The following is a 21,268-nucleotide window of genomic DNA, read 5'->3' as shown; positions in this document are numbered from 1 at the left end:
TGGGCACACAAAGGCACGGCCTCAAATGCAACCAACAATAAGGAGATAAACCAACCAACATAAATAACTTACTACAAAAATAATAAATACAAGAGAGCTCTAATACTGTGAAATTTTCTTCAACAATTATATGTCTCCTACATAGAACTAAATAGGACAAAAACCTCATTGCAACTAACTTGAGAGACCTCACCTCACCTTAATATTCCTTACATCCATCTTTCCTTCTCATCTGTATACGTTATCAGCCACAACCATCCTTCCAAGAAGCCATAGAATTAATTTGGGAAGTAATTTCCAAAAAGGCCCCAAATATTTCACCAGCTTCTAAACTGAGCTTATAGTGCAAAAGCAATATGCAGACAGGTGTTTTAAATATTTTTCCATTGCATTAAATATTAGAAGATACACCTTTCAAGGAGAAAATTGATGACTGAAATTTGTACATACAAATGCGTGGCATATTTGATATACTGTATGTATGCATATCTATTATACCTAAAACCCAAGCAGAGAGCCTACAGTATGTCAGGTTAACCCTTTCTAATAGTTATTTGAAGCTGATCAACCTTCAAAACAGAAATTTGTCTCCAATGACGGGTATCATACCCAGGCCCAGGCATCGTGGGTTATTATCTGAGAGGCAGTAATGGCTCTGCACTCCAAAATGTAATCTTCCAAATGTCACAGGGAGTTATGAATATCTGAGCAGCCTAATGCACTTTACCAGCCATGAAATGTGAAAATGTAATCTTATTACCTTTTTATGGTTGTATTTTTTGAATAATGTAGCCTGGAAACTGATGTATAGTCTTTTCCTGCGTTTTAGCATGATTTGGTCTCCTCTGCTATATAGAACATTTTTCAAAACTCTCCATTTCAACATATTTTAGTCCTGCATGAACTTCATAAACAATTTTTATAGCAACCTTCAGGGTGGCATAACATGCTTTATATAGGTCACAGTTTAATGTATATGATTATAGACCTTTTAAAGTATTTTATTCAAAGAATTCAAATGAACCTTTACAACTTTTGTACCAAGACCTAAATTCAAGCATGGCAATTTTCTTCTCAATTTTTTTATTAATAAAATGCCTTAACTTAACATTGGTCACTAAGGTAAGTCACTTACATGCTCAAAAAAAGTTATTTAAAAATACAGTAAAATAAAAATAAGTATCTTCCCTTCCAAAGATTTATAAAGCTAGAAGACCATAACTCAACAGCCTGGTCGTCCACAGGGCGCTGTGCTTACTCTAGACAACTTGATGTGAACTTGTTACGTTTCTCCACCTTGTAAGAGTAAGACAAGCAAAGTATAATCTCAGTCTCCGCCACCAAATGAATATTGTTTTATTTCTTGTGACTTGTCCAATAATGTCTAAATTACTTTTATTCTGAGTTTATTTATATATAAAACAAGCCATCAAAAGAGAAAGAAAAGAGAAAATAAACTAAGAATATAGTTTCTTTCCATGTAGAGTGTCACACTCTGACAGGAAAACTGGATAACTCGAGATTAACACTTTTAAAAAACTAAACACATTTTTGAAGTGAGCAGGATACATAAAAGATACTAACACAGAGTTAGGGAAAAATAGAGTTCTAAATTGTGATGGTTTGTATATAGCTCAGCCAAGGGAGTAGCACTATTAGAAAGAAGGTATGTGTAGCCCTGTTGGGGTAGGTGTGCTTAACTGTGGATGTGGGGTTTTAGACGCTCATCCTAGCTGCCTGGAAGTCAGTATTCTCCTAGCTGCCTTCAGATGAAGATGTGAAACTCTCACTTCTACCTGCATCATGCCTGCCTAGAGGCTGCCATGCTCCCACCTTGATGATAATGGACTGAACCTCTGAATCTGTAAGCCAGCCCAATTAAATGCCGTCCTTTATAAGACTTGCCTTAGTCACGGTGTCTGTTCACAGCAGTAAAACCCTAACCAAGATACAACCTCAACTTATTATTTTCTTAGGCTGACCTCAACTTCACAACTCTTCCATCTATCTCAGCCTTAGAGAGAGAGAGAGAGAGAGAGAGAGAGAGAGAGAGAGAGAGAGAGAGAGAGAGAGAAAATGAATGACCACCCTTCCCAACTGTCTGCCTTTATAGTACATAAGATACATAAACGGTGGCAATAGCTGGAGGAGCCATGTCAGAAGCTAAGCACTCATCCCATGGTGAAAATTACAGTGCAGCAAATCCATGAATCCTGAAAACTACAGAATCACTGCAGCAGTCAACAGGACAAGTACACGCCTACTCTTCAGAAATCACTTGTGGTTTTTTGGTCTCCCCACTGACTGACTGAACTAATGTATATGGTTAACGTTTCTTAGAAGTTTATATACCTGAGAAAATGCACCTGTGACTGTGTTTTATTATAGCTACTTGTTTAATGTATGTGAACACGTGGTTGTGCACACCATGGACTCTACTAAAATTAACTGTCAATGAAAATTTAAACACTTAAAAGTTTTGCATTTGTCTTATGTCAGAAATTCCTTCTAGACTGCTATTTGTTTTCAACTTTGAAAGGACTAGGTGGTAGGCATTCTATGTACTCCCTGCATAAATATATCATTTTATGTATTTTATATGATAATAGTTCTACAGGAAAAGTTCCAAAGACTGTTAATGATGGCTATCTTGAAAGACTGAGTTTAAAAGGTTTTCACTTTCTAAATCATATATTTATTGCATATTTCTGTTTTTAAAAAGTACATATTTTCTTGGAATCCAGTTGGGGGGAAAAAGCGCTTTTAATTTTAAGAAGTTTTGCAAGTTTCATGGTCAACACCACAACAGCAACCTTTATGCTATACCTTTTTCAAAATGTTTGCAGTCAAGGATCCAAGGAAAGCAGAAAGCTTTGGAATTGAAGAAAATGGATTAGTTTTTAAAAGATTCTACTTGGAGGTCTCTGTGAGTTCACGGTCAACATAGTGTGATAACAAGTTCCAAGTTACCCAAGGCTACATAGTGAGACCTTGTCTTTTAAGAACTTGGAGTGAGCATTGTTGGGCGGGAGGAAAGGATGGCTCATCAGTTAAGAACACTGGCTGGTCTTCCAGAGGACCAGGGCTCCATTCTTAACAATCACATGCTGGCTTGCTGCCATATGGAACTACAGTTCCAGGAGATCCAAGCCCATCTCCTGGCCTCAAAGGCATCAGACACACATGGTATAGAGACATACATACAGGCAAAAGAGATACATACATATAAAAAATTAATTAATTTCAAGAAGAGTCCCTGATTTCACAGACTTATGCTTGGGTTTAATGACAGAGTGGTAACTTCCAATGCAATAATCACACTGGCCAGGTTCATCTATCAGGAGAAATCTGATGACAGAATGAAATCCTGAAGCATACAGATCCCAGCATCTCATTCCTGCGGATGAGGGTACAATTCCAAACACACACAAGGTGGCTCACAACCATCTATAACTCCAGTTCCAGGGGACCTGACATCTGTCCTCTGCAAGCACTGCATGCATGTGGTACACAGACATACATGCAGGCAAAACAACCATACACATAAAATAAAAATAAATAATTTAAGAAATAAGTATCTCAAAAGTGTTCATTATCCTTAGCAATAAGGGAAATGCAAATTTTTGCTATCTCATCTTACCCCAGTCAGAATGGCTAAGATTAACAAGAAATGCTAGAAGGGATATGGGGGAAAGGGAAGCCTTACTCCATGCTGGTGTGACTGAAATCTGGTGGAGCCACTAGAGAAATCAATATGGAGAATTCTCAAAAAGCTAAAAATAACTCTAGAACAGAAACACAAATACAAACGTGCACACACACACACATACACATACAGAGAGAGGTGGGAGGGGGCAGGGAGAGGGAAAGGGAGAGAGAATGTGTGTGTGTGAGAGTTAGTTTAAATGAAGCTATCCCATTTAGGCTGACAATACTCCACCCATAGACTAACAAAAAACCCAATATTAGGCATAAGAAACCCTCTTTTGAGTTCTTGGTCAAGAGAGTCCTATAGACCTCCATAACAATACAGGTAATTGATGCTCCCCTTGGTTGCTTCACACAAGTTAAAGGTTAGCTGCTATGACACAAGACCAGGAGGATCCAAGATAGATCTGACTTGAAAGTCTCCTCCCTAAATGCTATCTTTCATAGTACTAGAAAGTGCTTTGCAAGATTCCAAGGGAAGGAAGCTACTAAGTCCTACCCAGCTGCAACACCCATCTACAATTACTGGTGTGGTACAATAACCCTAACAGTGCAATAGTGGTACTCATGTCTGAGGGTAACCAGTATCTCTCTAATTAGACTTAAAACCCACTCAACAGGAAAAACAAATCATGCCTGGTATTAGAAACCTAGCCAACTTCCTAAGCCAAACATCCTCTCAAATGAGAGGAGAACCTACTACCACCATTTTACTAAGCCAGCATAATTCCAAACCGTGTTATACATCTCTATCTTTATTTCCACAAATAAGTAGAATTCTCACCACTCATCAAAGAATCTTCTCTTTGCAACACAGACTATTACAGAAAAACCACAATTGATGCATACATAACTACTTTACCCGAGGCTCAGAGAACATGGTGGGGGGTGGGGGCAGAGATTTTAAGGGCCAGAGGATTAGGAAATGCAGTATGTCCTAGAAATGACAGGGAAACATCATCCATGATACCTCAGCAATATGGCTGCATAAACAAGATCCGAAAAAGCACAATGTCACTGGACATGCTAACCTAGAAGAGAGAAACCTCATGGGTCCCCATACCTATATAACTGAAGGAATGCTGAGAGTGGGAGAAATAGGAATGAGCCCCCTCTAAACAATTATCCAATACCAAAATCAAAACCAATACCAATACCTGAAATCATGTGCATATAAGTAATATTAAGCAGACTGAGGATTGAACATATTTAGGCATACATATATATATATGTGTGTGTATATGTGCGCATATGTGTGTGTGTTCATTTCTTAGGCTTTCTTTTGTTTTCCTTTTTTTGTTTCTTAGTGTGATAGTTTTGTTTTATTCTTACTTGTCTTTTATATTGCCTATTTGTTTTCTTAAGAGATGGGGGCGTGGGGGAGAAACGGCTCAGTGGTTAAGAGCATTGTTCTTACAGAGAACCTGAGTTTGATTCCCAGCACTTGCATCGAACAACTCACAACTGCCTGAAACTCCAGCTGACACCTGTCTGACCTCCTTGGGCACATATAGAGATGCATGTACATAAAAATAATAAATAATAAAACTCCATAAAAAGAGAAAATAAAAGAAGGCATGAGAAAGAAAAACCCATGATCAGAATAACTTTATTTTCAATTTAAAAACTTTCTGAAAACCTAGTTTTTTAAAAAAGCAAGATTAGCCAGAAGGAAGCAAAAGATAAAAAATAACAAAGAACAGACACCAACATAACCAAAAGCAGGAAAGCAACAGAAAGCGATCAGTGAAATAAAGAAAGGGTTATTTGAATATGTCAATATAATTGAATCGATTTAATCCCAGCACTCGGGAGGCAGAGGCAGGTGGATTTCTGAGTTCAAGGCCAGCCTGGTCTACAAAGTGAGTTCCAGGTCGGCCAGAGCTACACAGAGAAACCCTGTCTCGAAAAACAAACAAACAAACAAACAAATTGAATCTCTTTGGCGAAACAAAGCAGCAAGCCAAAAATCGAATCTGCCAGTATCCAGAATGAAACAGATTTTTAAAACCCTGTCTAAAAATAAAAATAAAAATAAAAAATAATGGGTGTTGGGGGGGGCTTGAAAGAAAAAGTAGAATAGCATAAACAACTTTAAACACAAAATTTGACAATTTAGAGGGCATGCACCAATTTATACAACAATACAAGCGACCGGACCACAGCCTTCTCAACATAAAGTAGGAAATTTTAATAACCCTGTAATTATTATGGAAATATTTGTAGTTTTAAACAAACAAAAAAAACTATGTCCACATAATTTCACCAGATATTTATATTAAGTGTTTAGAAAAAGACTTAAAAGACACTTGAGTTGTATCTACCAGCAACACATTCATCCAGACTACCTTTCATGAATAAAACCTTCTTAACAAAGTTAAGAAGTGGCCTTCCTTTGGAAGAACAGCCAACGTTCTTAACCACTAAACCACAAAGAGCATTCAAAGGCTAGACCTAGCTCCCCCAACCCCACTCCCATCCCCAGCACATAAGTAGCAGATGTGCAGCTTGGTCTTCATGTGGGTCTCCCAAAAACTAGAGTGGGGACTTACCCTGACTCTGTTGCCTGCTTATGGATCCTGTGCCCCTAATTAGGCTGTCTTGTCTGGCCTCAGTGGGAGAGAATGAACCTAGTCCTGCAGTGACTTGATGAGCCAGGGTGAACTCCTGCTTCTCAGAGGTGAAGTGGGGTGGGTGGGGAGAACTCTCAAGGGGGGCAGGGCTGTGAAGGGGGGACTGTGAGGAGGGGGACTGCAATTTCGATATAAAGTGAATAAATAAAAAAACTAATGGAAGAAAAAACACATAAATAAAACACATTAGCATCTAGAAGACTAAAAAAAGAAAAGAAAGTGATGTTCCAGAAAGGTCAGGTTACAAGACACATACAAATACAATTCTATTAACAATGGCAATATGAAGGCATTGCAGGTGTAGCTGCTGTGTCACATGTGCGTCAGTTAGCGGCAGAAAGAAGAGAGGTTATGTCTACTCTCAGTGTTCTGATCTGTGAGTCTGAATAATTAGTAGCCTAACACTCTCTGAAAAAGGCAAGCCTAAGGGGCCATCAATCCAGCACCAGGGGGCTCAGACTTAGAGTTGGACTAAGATGATTATCAGTCCAGCGCCTAGCAGGACCTGGGGTATGGGGGTGTCAGACCATGCCTGAGAGCAGGGTATAGTACTTCTGAGACCACTCCTGGGACAAACCCAGAAACTCAGAAGACCCCAGTAGCCACTAAGAGAAGCAAGTAAGGAGTAAAGAAATGTAAGAGAAACAGAAGGATGTGGGTACAGTGAAGAGAGGCAGAACTGGAGACTCAAGGGTAGTGAGGATCAGCCTGATGTGAGTAGCTGGTGATGTCTCCTGGGACAATGGTGGGGTCCTGGCCTATGCTACTACCACCATCTGGCCCTGCAGCAGCAGGGGTCTATTACCACCAAAGGCCAGGTGGATGCCCCTGGCCTGGGCTGGCCCCCAGGGACATGCTGATGTCTGAGGCTGTGCAGAATTTGCCCCACCCCTCACCTGAGCATGGGGGAGAGCTGGCCCTGGACACTTGACAGCAGCAGAGCTGTCCTAAACTGTCCTTACTGCCCTTAGCTCTCTGCAATACTCTGGAGAGAGGGCTGTACACTACAGGAATTACTAGTAAGCTAGCCGGAGGGTATGAGTATGGGAGAGCTGGCCCTGCCACTCGTCTCCCATGTTGTGGCATGGAACAGAGATAGACAGATACCCTTCCCCTGCTTCCCCCTTACCACCTGTCACAGGTATGAATGAGACCTGGCTCTGGGGTCATGACAGCAATAGATCTAGTCTTGCCCCTCACCAGTTGCAGCTCTTGTAAGAGTAGGTCCTGCACCTCACCTGGGCAGCAGGATAGAGCTGGTTCTGGTAGCAGGGGTTGCCTGTGATCTGGCTCCAAGAGCATGAAAATGATTTAGCCCATAAACTGACAAACTCACATTCCTCTCAGGCCCAGATCCAGGGCTCTGGAATGGCCCAACCCAACATCTATCCCATTAATGAACTGCTAGAGTACATGAAGGGGCCGGTCCTACAGATCCAAAACCACAGGATCTCCATGACACAAGGCAACAACAGGATATCCCAGAGGAGTCCTAGTGGAATTCCAGTATTAATAGAGTAGCAGAATCCAGAGGCTTCGTACCAGACCTACAAGGAATTGTGATGAATATTTGCAAGCAAAGGAGTGTGGACCAAAGTATATATCAAAGGGCACATTGTGACCCACGACAGCTTCCATGATGAGATTTTTTTTCCTCTGTTCAAGAGGAGGTTGCAAGGGTAGAAAGCGAGTACACAGCGAGGAAGACATGAGTGGGGTTAGGGTGCATAAGGGGAAATTCGCAAAGAAACAATAAAACTTTAAAAAACAATAACAACACTGGCAATGAAATCAAAATGACATTTACAACTAGTAGACATATAAAAACAATTTAGCCATAAAAACCACCAAAGCATGTAGAACTTGAGTGTTTTAGCTCAATAAATGAAGAACAGGTATATATTTATACAAGCCAACACTTCCCAAAAGTGATATAGGTACATTTAACCGTTTTTATCATAAATCCCCAAAAGATTTCTACAGAAGGACAAAATAATGATTGTAAGACTTATATAGAAAGAAATGAATGAGAACAGAAAAACAATCTTAAAAGAGAAAAAGCTGGAGAAATCTGCCTACCTAACTCCAGGTTTCTACACAGTTACAATGATCAATACCATGAGAAGCTATCAGAAGGACAGATATATAAATTCATGGAATAGAACAAAACTTAGAAACACACCATCCCAACTGAGGTTTGACAAAGATGTAAAAGGCACCTTAGTGGTGACAGTGTTCTCAGCACATGGGCTGTAGCAACTAGACATCAATAAGCAAACAAAATGCTTACAAGCATCACACCTAACCGAAAACAGCTTCATACAGACCACAGGCTGAAATGTATAATGTAAAACTTTTAGAAAAACAACAAAAGAAAATTCTCAGGGCTAATTTAAGAGTTCATAGACTTCACACCCAGAAGCAAATTAAATGGGAAAAAAATATGAATAAGGCTTTATCAAAGATTACAAACTACTGCTTATAAAAAACATCTATATACAGACTATCTTTGTAAACCAAATATTTGAGAGGATATCTAAAATATACAAAGAACTCTCAAATACAATGGCAGGGAAAAAACTAATTAGATAGTAAACCAAAGAACAGAACGTACTTCACAGAAGACACAAAGAAAACAAACAATCATATTCAACAATTACAATAATCAAGTTCAACATTACAAATATTAAGGAAACTCAAACTACAAATAGGTATCAGAACACATCCATCAGAATGACTAAAATAAAAACAGTAACATCAATTTCTAGTGAAGCTATGGAGAAACTGAATTACTCGTATGTTGCTGGTGGGGGTGTGAAATGGCACAGCCACTATAGAAACAGTGCAGTAATTTCTTTCAAAAATTAAACATGCCACTACTATTTGAGCTACCAAATGCACACCTTGCGTTTTTCCTAGAAAATGAACTCTTGTACCAAAGGAAAAATATATAACATGAATATTTATAGCTACTTACTCATTGATAGCCTGGAAATAGAAAGTAGCTGGAAAACAGACCTTCACCATACCTACTATGTAACAATAAACAGGAATAGACACCTGATATACACAACAATATAGATGAATCTTCAGAATATTGTACTAGATTTAAAAAAACAGAAATTCATACAATTCCATTTATATAATATTCTTCATTTGGCAAAATAATGAAGGAAAAAAAAAGATTGGTGGTTTTCAGCTGTTCCAATGCGGTGCAGCTTCAGAAGAAAGAGGCTCGGCCAGGAGGACATCAGGAGGCACCCGTGTGTGCTGGAAAGTTTCTTTATCTTGATTGTATCACTCTAGTGTTTTCATAAGATTTTCACATTAGAGGAAAGTAGATGAAGAAGATAGGATTTCTCTTCTTACATTTTTCAACTACATGTGACTGAAAAATGTCTTGAAACAAAAGGTTCAATTTTAAAAGTAAGTAGATCTAGGTATGGTGCCTATAATCCTAGCCGTGGTGAGCATGGAACAAGAAGACCACAAGTTCAAGGCAGCCTGGGCTATAAAACCCAAGGGCCAGCCTCAGAAAGAAACAAGTAAATAAACAAACAACGTTCTGAGGGTGCACACTACAGCCTCAGCAACTGAAATGCCTGTCTCAAAAGAATACAAGACAACACAACTGTGTGGACTAAGGACTTGTTATAGGATTAGCTGTTCCACTGGCTAGTTCCTGTTGAAAAGAAAAACCATACTAAAACCAATATGAATTGCAACTTGATAGAAAAAAAGAAGCCAAATTAAAGAGAAGGAATGCTCATGTGAACACAAATTCTTTAGCCACTTACAGATTCCATTTCTTTAATTCTCCCTCAATCTCTACCCACAAAATAATAAGTGAATATACTTAATCACCTACCCTATACATTTAAAAGAGTTGATATTGTAATATAACCCCCAAAAAATTAAGCAATAGTATTCTCAGAGAGTTTTACTATATATTCTATTGGCCAAGCTCCATACTTGCATTAGAGAAAAATATGTAAATTTAAACCTTCAAACAGGAAATGAAATTTTCTAAATCCATTACATAACTTCAGACTCAGGAATGAACTGAAGGATAATAAATCATTTAAACCTTCATACACAGAACCTTTTTAAATTTGCATTTATCCACAGTAAATACAGCCATGTTCTTTAATAGATTACTAGTTCAATCTAGCAAACTAGTGATTTATAACACTGTCATATTTTAAAAATCAGAAATCTGTCACTGGTGACAAGTAGTCAGAAGTCCACTGAACTTCCATTACATGGACTGAAACACCACGGGATATGAGAGATAGCGAACGGTCATACATCCCATATTCAAATCAATCACCTCAATACTGTGTCTATCTGTCTATAGCTGTAAAATTACATACTACTGAATATTCCTATTGTTCAAGCATCCTGCAACTATTACCATTCAATCTTCCAGTCACTCAAGGCTTCCAAGCTACTTTAAAATGTATTGTTGATTTTATAGTTACTAATCTGAAGCCTTATTTTAAAGAACAGTAAGATTTGGAAAATATAAAAGAATAATCTATTTCTCCAAAAAGTATGAACTGTTATATCTTATACTTCAGACCCAAAAGCACATTCCCTGGGGAAAACTACTGAATCAGACTTTATAAAAAATTAATATATATTAATATTTGCATAAAATGTATAAGTATATGTAATATGTATAATTAATATATTAATATGTGTATAATGAATAAAATGGTAAACTACAGACTATATTTGAAAACCAAATATCTCACAATAGAAAATCTAAAGAATTCTCAAATTCAAGTAAGACTGTGTCTCAAAAAAGAAAAACATTGACAAAATTTAATGTGGTTGATCAAGAAAAATGAAAAAAAAATCAAATCATTAAAATCAGAAATGAAAGAGAGCACATTGCTACCAGCTTTACAGAAAGAGAGAGAGAGAGAGAGAGAGAGAGAGAGAGAGAGAGAGAGATTACAAAAGAATACTCTGAACAGATTTATGTCTAAAGTAACAACTTAAGATAAAAGGAACAAATTCCTAGAAAGCCACTTATTTCTGAAACTAGTTCTAAAAGAAAGAGAAAAGATAAATAGGCTAGAAACAAATAAAGTGATAGTAATCAAAAACAAAGCTGGAGCTCTGATAGTTTCTGTTAAAAAATGAACTAGTGTGATTCTTTACAAACTCCTCAAAAACACTGAAGAGAAAACTTTCAACTCAGTCAATGAGGCCAGTGTTACCCCTGTGCCAGACATAACAAAGTACAGGAGAGATCACTACACATGAGACCAAAAATATTAGCAACATCTACAAGTAATTCCACACAATAAGCAAATCATATTTACTCTAGAAATGCAAGTTTAGTTTAACATATAAACACTAACAAATATGGGGCTGGACAGATGCCTCTGTCAGTAAAATACCTAGGACCTAGGTTCAAGGCCCACAAATTTAAAAAGCCAAATAAAGTGGCATAGTTTTAATGCCAACCCTGGGGAAGCAGAGACAACTGGATCCCTGCTGGCCAAGCAGCCTAAGCTATGTGAAGAGTTCCAGGCCTGTGAGAAAACATGTGTCCAAAAAAAAAAAAAAACAATAAAAAAAAAAGAGAGAAAGACAGTGGATGAAAAATATATATATACAAGGTTGAGCTCTGGCCTCCACACACAAATGCACAGGCACCTACATACACAAACACACATTCTTGTGCACACACATACATATGTACACACAGCAAAAAACAGTAGATTATATACTGCATGAATAACATGACAAGGAAAATCATATGATCATCTCCATAAACACAAAAAATGCATTTGTCAAGATCTAACAGTCTTTCCTGATGAAAACACTTCAAGTAGATACAGACAAGAATGTGCTCAAACTGTAAGGATCAGGACAACCAACCTCTTGCTTAACAGAAGCATCACTAGAAACTCAGAAGATAATTAATCTTTGGATCTATACACATATACATGTACACACACACACACACTTCAATACATAAAACTGTAATTGGTATTATTTAAAAATATTATGTGTGTAGTGAAAACAAAGCAATAGCCAACAAAGTAATAACGATTGTGCATAGTACCCACACTGAAACCCTGAAAAAGCACTTCTGACCAAAGAAAATCATGAAAAACTGAGCTTAAGTTATTTTGCCATACACAATAGCAGGAATATAATCAATTCAAAAAGGTTGTGACAAAAAGACTCAAGAGCCAGTCTCGGGCTGGAGAGATGGCTCAGTGGTTAAGAGCACTGACTGCTCTTTCAGAGGTCCTGAGTTCAATTCCCAGCAGCCACATGGTGGCTCACAACCATCTGTAATGGAATCGGGTATGTCTGAAAACATGAAGACAGCAACAGTGTACCCATATACATAAAATAAATAAATAAATCTTTAAAACAAAAGGGCCAATCTAGACCTATTGGACCTATTAGACCCTACTGACCAGACACATCAATCTGTAGTTCAGTGATGAGCATCACTGCAATCATCCATTCATTCATAGAATTTTTAAATCACAAATTTACTGGTTTCCTCTGAGGCAGTAGTTCTCAACCTTCCAAATGTTGCGACCCTTTAACACAGTTTCTCATATTATGGTGACCCCCAAAGATAAAATTATTTTCATTGCCAGTTCATAACTGCAATTTTGCTACTGTTATGAATCGTAATGTAAATATCGGATATGTAAGATATCTGATATGCAACCCTTGAGAACCACTGCTCTAAAAAATAATTATAAAGCAGAATTATCGGATATACTGTGGAAATTAGTAAATTAAAGGAAAGAATTATGCATTTATTCTGCCCTCTATAAATGTACACTGGTGACCATACCACTAGATAAACAAATAACTGTTTCTTCATTGAAAGATTCCAGTTAAATACACACATACCACAGAGAAAGAGAGAAAGAGAGAGAGACAAAGACAGACAGACACTATCAACATTTTTTTGTTATTTTTGTTTTTTTTGTTTTTTTGTTTTGTTTTGTTTGGTTTGGTTTGGTTTGGTTTGGTTTGGTTTTTAGATCCAGGCAAATAAATACATTTGGATGGTGAATACCAGGGCCGATAACATCACTCACACTGAGAAACCAGGCATAATTGCTTCCAGTGAAAGAGCACAGCACCACCTACAGTCTAGTTACAGGAATGGAAGCTGAGTCTGACAAAGGCTCTAGATTGTCCTGCCAAAATGCAGGAAATACAAAGGACCTCAGGATATGTTTAACTACATCCAGACAGAAACACTATGAAATGTCATAAGTTCCAGGTTCTTCAATAAATAAATTCATCTGATACTTTTGAAGTATATTAGGCTAGGTGTGGTACTATATATCTGTAGGCAGAGAGTGCAAAAATTTTAGGCCAGTTTCAGCCACACAGCAAGTGAAAGGCCAGCTGTGGCAGCTACAGTGAGCACCTGTCTCAAAGAATCAAATTAATTAGTTGGTTAATTAATTACAAATAAGCAAAGCTAGACTGTAACACAAGAATATGTTGTTGGATAAGAGAATAAAAAAGAAGAAATTTTTAATAGTTTTAAGTCTACATTTGAGGAGGGAAAAAATGCTTTTAGTGGGATTCTGAAAAAGCTATAAACATTATATTGCTTAAACTGGCAATGCTTTCCAGGCTATTTGTCCTTCATTTTATTTATTTTGTTTCATGTTCTATCTAATTTACAATGAAATGTTAATGTAATGTGTACTTTGATTGTTCAATTTATAGCTTTAAAATATCTACCATTTGCCGGGCAGTGGTAATGCACGCCTTTAATCCCAGCACTTGGGAGGCAGGGGCAGGCCGATTTCTGAGTTCCAGGCCAGCCTGGTCTACAGAGTGAGTTCCAGGACAGCCAGGACTACACAGAGAAACCCTGTCTCAAAAAAAAAAACAAAATCTACCATTCAATCACAAATAAATACCATGATTATTCCTTGCAATAACTGCCAATAAACTTGTGATGACAACCCAATCTCCACACTTCAGACACCTTAAACAGCAAGATTCTCAGAATGCATTCTTGAATCACTATACAATTTCTCTGAAAAATTTCTCTTGAAAATAATTTATATTTTTAGACTTAATCCTCATCAATATCTAAAAATGCTCAGGAATAAGAATAATCTAGAAATACTGTTAAGACATCCGCAATATCCAAAGTATACTGGGATAAAACAGAAGGTCTATACCCATCAATAAAGTCATGACAGAAGTTTGGCCACAAAAAAAGACAAAGATTAGAAAAATAAATTGAGGGACTAGAGAGATGGCTCAGCGGTTAAGAGCACTGACTACTCTTCTGAAGGTCCTGAGTTCAAATCCCAGCAACCACATGGTGGCTCACAACCATCCAAAATGAGATTTGATGCCCTCTTCTGATGTGTCTGAAGACAGCTACAGTGTACTTACATATAACAATAAATAAATCTTTAAAACAAAAAAAACAAAAACAAAAAAAAGAAAAAGAAAATGAGAAATTATTAACTTCAAATGGGTTATCAGTTACAGAAAATGAATTTAAAAAACAAAGAACACTATAAGCTTTTTAAATCTTTCTGCCTTTTTCTTTCTATAAGTAGAAAATAAATTAAATATACAATCGCCGGGCGTGGTGGTGCATGCCTTTAATCCCAGCACTCGGGAGGCAGAGGCAGGTGAATTTCTGAGTTTGAGGCCAGCCTGGTCTGAAAAATGAGTTCCAGGACAGCCAGGGCTATACAGAGAAACCCTGTCTCAAAAAACCAAAAAAAAAAAAAAAAAAAAACCAAAAAAAAAAAAATATATATATATGTATGTGTGTGTGTGTGTGTGTGTATAAAATCTTTGGGAAAAGTTATCAAGCAAGAATAGCCACGAAACATGAGAAAAAAAGAGAAACAATAGGAAAGTACCTCTATCAGAAGATTAAAGCATAATTCAAAACGGGTTTTTTTTAAAGTGTAATACCTGTGCATGAATGTCAGCTAGCTATGGATGAGAATAGAAAATCCACAAAATGACCAAAAATAAAAGAAAACTACCATAATAAAAGCAATTTTTAAACACTTTATCAAGAACTAAGAGTTTATATATATATATATATATATATATATTAACTCATTTAATATTCTACAAATACATAAAAGTACTGTACCATTCTTATTTCAAGGAACTGAGGCATACACAAACAGATGTACAAGATTTCAGAACCAGAAAGTGTTGCTGTTAGAAATAAAACCAGGGCATGCTAACTCCAATGTCTATGTACCCCACCACTATGCAGTACGGTTTTTCTGTGTTTCATTTTAAGTGTCATCTCAAGATACGAAGGGGATTTTTAAAAATCAGTAAGATTGCATTAGAATAGGCAAGACGTCATAAGTATGGAAAAATTTAGTTGGAAACAGGTTTGAAATCAAAACACATTTCAAACTGATCAAAACTGTAAATGACTATGGCTAAGGGTGTCACTCATCAGTAAAGCACTTGTTTGTCATAGAAGGAGAACTGAGTTCTTTAGTGGAAACTTAAGGGTTCTTTGGGAAGTCAGTTATGTTACATGGTGTTTTGCTGGGGCAAACACATGAAGGAACATTTCACTGAAGCAGACACAGGTGCTAAAGCAAGCACGTGAAAGGACACATGATGAAGTAGTCTGTGCTAACAACATGCATGTTATTGATCCACCTTACAAGTGCTGTTGAGCTCCATTTGTCAGGACTCTATAGACAGAAACACACCAAAAAACTTCTGCTGGTGTGCTGAGGCTTCTTGCCACTTCCTCGGACTAGGGCTGATTGGTAGAGTGATGTCATCTGAGACAGATTCATGTGTTGAAGCAAGACACTCACTGAGGCAAGCCCCATGGAGGACATGGAATGTTTGGAGGGTATAAAGAGGACTCTATGGATAGTGATGGAGGCTAAGCTAGGCTTGCTTTATAGAGCTAGTTGTGCAGCGCTTGTTGGTCTTTGCTGATGTTTGCTTTGCAGAGAGAGGCACAGCTGAGAACTTCTGGCATTCCTGTTGGCCCTGGTCCCTCCTGCTGACTTGTGCTGAGGCTGGGGCCTGGCTGTCTCTGCTAGGTAGCACCATGGCTGCTGATTCGTGTTTGCTATCCTGACTCTACCAAACTGGACTGCTGATATATCCGTAAAATGTTTGCAAGTGGATCAAGCTGCCGCTGCTGACCTGTGAACTGAACTGTCAATTTCCTGACAATGCAGATGGTAGTTGCTCCAAAGAACCTTTCTAAACAGGTCTACTTCCCCTGTGTCCTTTCTTTCCCACTACCTCTGGTAAGCTAGAAGGCAGGTTAAAGTGTTTAAGAACCATCATTAAAAATGTGTTTTGAAAAAAATAAAGTTACAGAGTTCACTCTCCAACACGGAAAAAACAAATATTTATCAAAATATTGAAGGAAAACAAAAATCTTTAAGCATCTTAGTAGAAGGATAGGTTAAGGTTGGATGGCCTAAAATACTCAAAAGCAAGAAAGGATTCTCGAGAGGCCAGAAGTACACTGTTACTTCAGACTCCAGTGGTCAGATATGCCTCCACATCAGTACTGCTCCAACACCAACGCTTCCAGACTTGCATAGAGTACAGCACATGTGCCCACATGAAACCCTACTCTGATCCTAAGACTATCTTTCCATAGGGCTAAGAGAGACAGCAGTATTTTGCTCTTGGGCCTACTTCCAGCCACATATCTGAATCCTTGTCCTGCAATGGAATATTCCATAGCTACAGCTCCCACTCCCCAAAGTCACTTGGATCTTGGACAAGTTGTTATGTGTACAAAGATAAATCTCAGGAAACTGCCAAGACAGGACCTAAGACACGCTCACCTTTAGCCTTTGCTGGCCTTTGTTATCTCAACAACCATGATGTAGGCATCTGCAAACCTGCTGCCAAGATGTGGGCACACTGTCCTTTTTAACTTAAAATCTTAAGAATTGATTATGTGCCTGTCTGCCTCTGCTCTGGCATGCTGCTCAGCACACAAAGAAGAAATAATGGATTACACCATTGGTGCACAAAGTTGATCCTGATCATGTGATTGTTTTCCAATTTTAATTGTCAAGGACAAAGAGATGGGAGGAATTATGATCATGACACTGTGAGGACAAGTTCCAGATTCCCATGAGTTAATTATTGAGTTATCTTCCAATTCACAGTACAGACTTACATATAAATTTACATAAACCTTATTTTAACTTTTAATTTAATAATCTCTTAAAGAGAATTTAGCTTTCTCATTGTCAATACATGATCGTACTTCTATTTTTGTTCTGGGGATAATACACAAAAGAAAATACTACTGATTCATAAATAAAAAGTACATAAAACTGGATAATATCTAAGCTTTCATAAACTTCCCTCTTTGCTCAGTTGATAGAGGTTACTCATGATTACAACATCTTAGGAAAACTAAAATTAAGAGGTGCTGACATCTTACATTATAAATTTTTAAGTCTTAGGAAGCAAGCTAGGAGAGGTTCTGGGTTTTAGAGAGACTCTCTGTAAGAAAAGGTTTCTCTTATTCATGTTTTAAACTATGACAGATTCCAACTAGATTTATTCCTCAAATGTGTTTACTTATCCTGTAATCTATCAACAATTATAAAACCATAAGCAATAAAATATTTCTCTGCTGTGGCAATTGCTAATAATAAGATCCCTAAAATATGAAGCATTTCTAGTCCATAGCATCTCCAAGAAGGAGCAGTCAACTTGTTGATGATGTCAGAGAAAAGGGACCAATCTCTTTAATCAAGTTTCTAAAACATGATTACTTTTAAAAACCAATAATTAAATAAGTATGGGCAAAGGATATAGTAGAACAATTCAATGAAAACATGTTTAAACTTAGTCACAGAAATGTAAATTTAAATTTCTAACTAATCATTTTAGTTAGAAAGAAAAAAAAAGCAGTTGCTGACACTGTTACTGATACCACATGGTTCAGGTGAGAGCTGTCATCTTGTGTCCCCGCCTAATCTTAGCTCGTCTGCCCAAGACCCCCTGAGCATGAACCTTAGTTCCCCATGAGGCCCCATTTCCACTCCGACAAGATGAAAGAAACGATCATGAACCAGGAGAAACTCGCCAAACTGCAGGCACAAGTGCGCATTGGTGGGAAAGGAACTGCTCGTAGAAAGAAGGTGGTTCACAGAACAGCAACAGTGATGATAAAAAAAAAAAAAACTGCAGTTCTCCTTAGAGAAGTTAGGAGTAAACAACATCTCTGGTATTGAAGAGGTGAACATGTTTACAAACCAAGGAACAGGGATCCATTATAACAACCCTCAAGTTCAGGCATCCCTGGCAGCAGACACCTTCACCATTACAGGCCACACTGAGACAAAGCAGCAGACAGCGATGCTTCCCAGCATCCTAAGCCAGGAATGAGGCAAACTGACCTATGGCAACTTCTGAAGAAGGTGACACTTGCAGAAGTTACAGGAGCTGCTATTTTATATCATGACTGCTTTTTAAAATTATTTGTTTATTATGGATCTGGTAAAATCTAGATCTCTAATATTTTTAAGCCTAAGCGCCCTGGACACTGCAGCTCTTTTCAGTTTTCTCTTTTACCTAATTCATTCTTTGCAGCAAATTAAGCCGAAGAATAAAATTTGGAAAATGTTAATAAAGTTCTTTGCCTAGTTTAAAAGAAAAAAAAAAGAGTTCAGGTGAGAGACACACTCAGGAGAATAATTTGGTAACACATACCAAACCTGTACATGGCTCTAACCAACTCCTGAGTTCATCACTAGGATTCTATCTTATAAATACAACAACAAAAGCATGACCTAATATAAAATTATTTTACAGTATTATTGCTAGTTACAAATGAATGAAAAGAAACTCAATAAACAGGAGTAGATTCAACCATGGGCCATTCATACAATGGAAAATTCTGCGGCATCTATGTTATAAAATAATAGAGCTGTTTATGTTGCTTTAGAAAGACCTAGATGAGAAGCTACTAGTGAAGAAAAATGAGATGCAATTACGGGGTAAAGTGTGCCACCTTCTGTATACCAAAGGCATGAAATATATGAAGCTATATTTGTTTATAAAAGCTTTAGGGAAATACATAATGATATATAGAGACATGCTAATAATGTTGTTTTCAGGTTTTCTTTATCAATGTCAACTGTAGGGAGGTGGGAAAAACAAGAAATATGGTGTCCTGGAAACACAGAGAAGAGAGGAAATAAAGAGATACTATGGATATTATTTTATAAATTATGTTAATGTTTAATAAAGAATTTAAATGCACATATATGCATGTGTATATATATGTGTGTGTGTGTATATATATATATATATATATATATATATGAACATACATATATATATGTAGCCCAGAACCTCACAGAAAAGTACTATACCAAAAATCACAAACACTAGAAAAATGATCTTTAGCATATGATCTTCTTCATTTTTTTCCTTGTAAAATATTATGTGAAGATTTTTATGCAACATGCATTATCAGGGGTTGTGGTTACAAATGGAAAAGAATTACTAACAAAACAAATGTATTAAATGTATTAAAATAGAAGCAAAATGCCTAAGCAGTATTTTTATAGTCCCTTCTCTTAAACATCAATTTTTCCCTGCTTATATTCTGATTCAGACTTCACTTTTTTTTAAATTTGATATTTTCTTTATTTACATTTCAAATGTTATCCCCTTTCCTGGTCTCCCTCCAAAAACCCTCTCCTCTCCCCCATCCTCCTGCTCACCAACCCACCCACTCCCGCTTCCAGGCCCTGGCATTCCCCTACACTGGGGCATCGACCCTTCACAAGACCAAGGGCCTCTCCTCCCATTGATGACCGACTAGGTCATCCTCTGCTGCATATGTAACTGGAGTAATGAGTCCCACTGTGTATACTCTTTGGTGGGTGGTTTAGTCCCTGGGAGCTCTGGTGGTGCTGGTTGGTTCATATTGTTGTTCTTCCTATCGGGCTGCAAATCCTTTCAGCTCCTTGGGTCCTTTCTCTAGCTCCTTCATTGGGGACCCTGCTTGCTCTGGCCCAAAGATTTATTTATTACTATACATAAGTACAATGTAGCTAACTTCAAACACACCAGAAGAGGGCATCAGATCTCATTATGGGTAGTTGTGAGCCACCATGTGGTCGCTGGGATTTGAACTCAGGACCTTCAGAAGAGCAGTCAGTGCCCTTACCCACTGAGCCATCTCACCAGATCACCCCACCCCCCAACTTTAAAAGTTTAGCATACCTTACCTCTACAGAAAGACACTTTCAGAAAGATCTAAAAAGAAAGAACGAGTGCCATCTCTCCGGCTTTAGAAATAGTACACATAAAACTAGCCTCTGGTGTTGTTTTTAGAAGCCAGAATACTCAGTAAGGCTTGACATGAAGCTTTCTTTAGAAATTTTAAAATGTGTACATATATCCTAAAAGGTTGAAAATGATTTAAACAAAGCCAGAAGAGGTGGCACACGTTTATAATCTCAACACTTGGGAGCTATAAACAGGAGGATCAGGGTTTCAAGTCATCTGTGACTCTATAGTGAATTAAAAATAAACCTAGATTACATGAGACTTTAACTTTAAAAAAGAAAAAAACGGTGTTTAAACAAAAAGGACTGTAATATTTAAGTCAATATACAAATAGCTTCAACAAATACTAGAGGAGCTTTAGAATGACTCAATGACTAAACAATTAGAATAGTAAACAGAAACAGTAAACAATAAACAGAAGCAAATTGTCAAACTAAGAAAACACAAAAGTGTATATACATAATAAACCAAACTTTTTAAAAATTCAGCATCTTTTGAAAAATATAAACCAAGCCCCTTCTGTCACCACTAACAGGCTGTCTGTTGAGGAGAGGGGGGTTGGTTGGGGCCCACTGGTGGAGCACTTACCCAACACATGTAAGGCCCTGGGC

At 37.5% G+C, this 21,268-nt stretch overlaps 1 protein-coding gene and 1 non-coding gene across 10 annotated transcripts in view; one reads left to right on the top strand and one right to left on the bottom strand.

The window, feature by feature from the left end:
* The window catches only part of Lrba (LPS-responsive beige-like anchor), a 559,239-nt gene that overhangs the window by 500,716 nt on the left and 37,255 nt on the right, over nt 1-21,268 (bottom strand). The gene's annotated exons all lie outside the window — the stretch shown is intronic.
* Gm26343 lies at nt 6,617-6,747 on the top strand. Its single transcript, XR_003954812.1, has one exon. It is a non-coding gene; the product is annotated as a small nucleolar RNA SNORA17 (small nucleolar RNA).

This window comes from Mus musculus, chromosome 3 (assembly GCF_000001635.26).
Source record: "Mus musculus strain C57BL/6J chromosome 3, GRCm38.p6 C57BL/6J".
In the NCBI taxonomy this organism is placed as follows: Eukaryota; Metazoa; Chordata; class Mammalia; order Rodentia; family Muridae; genus Mus; species Mus musculus.
This window is presented reverse-complemented; position numbering and strand designations above follow the sequence as displayed.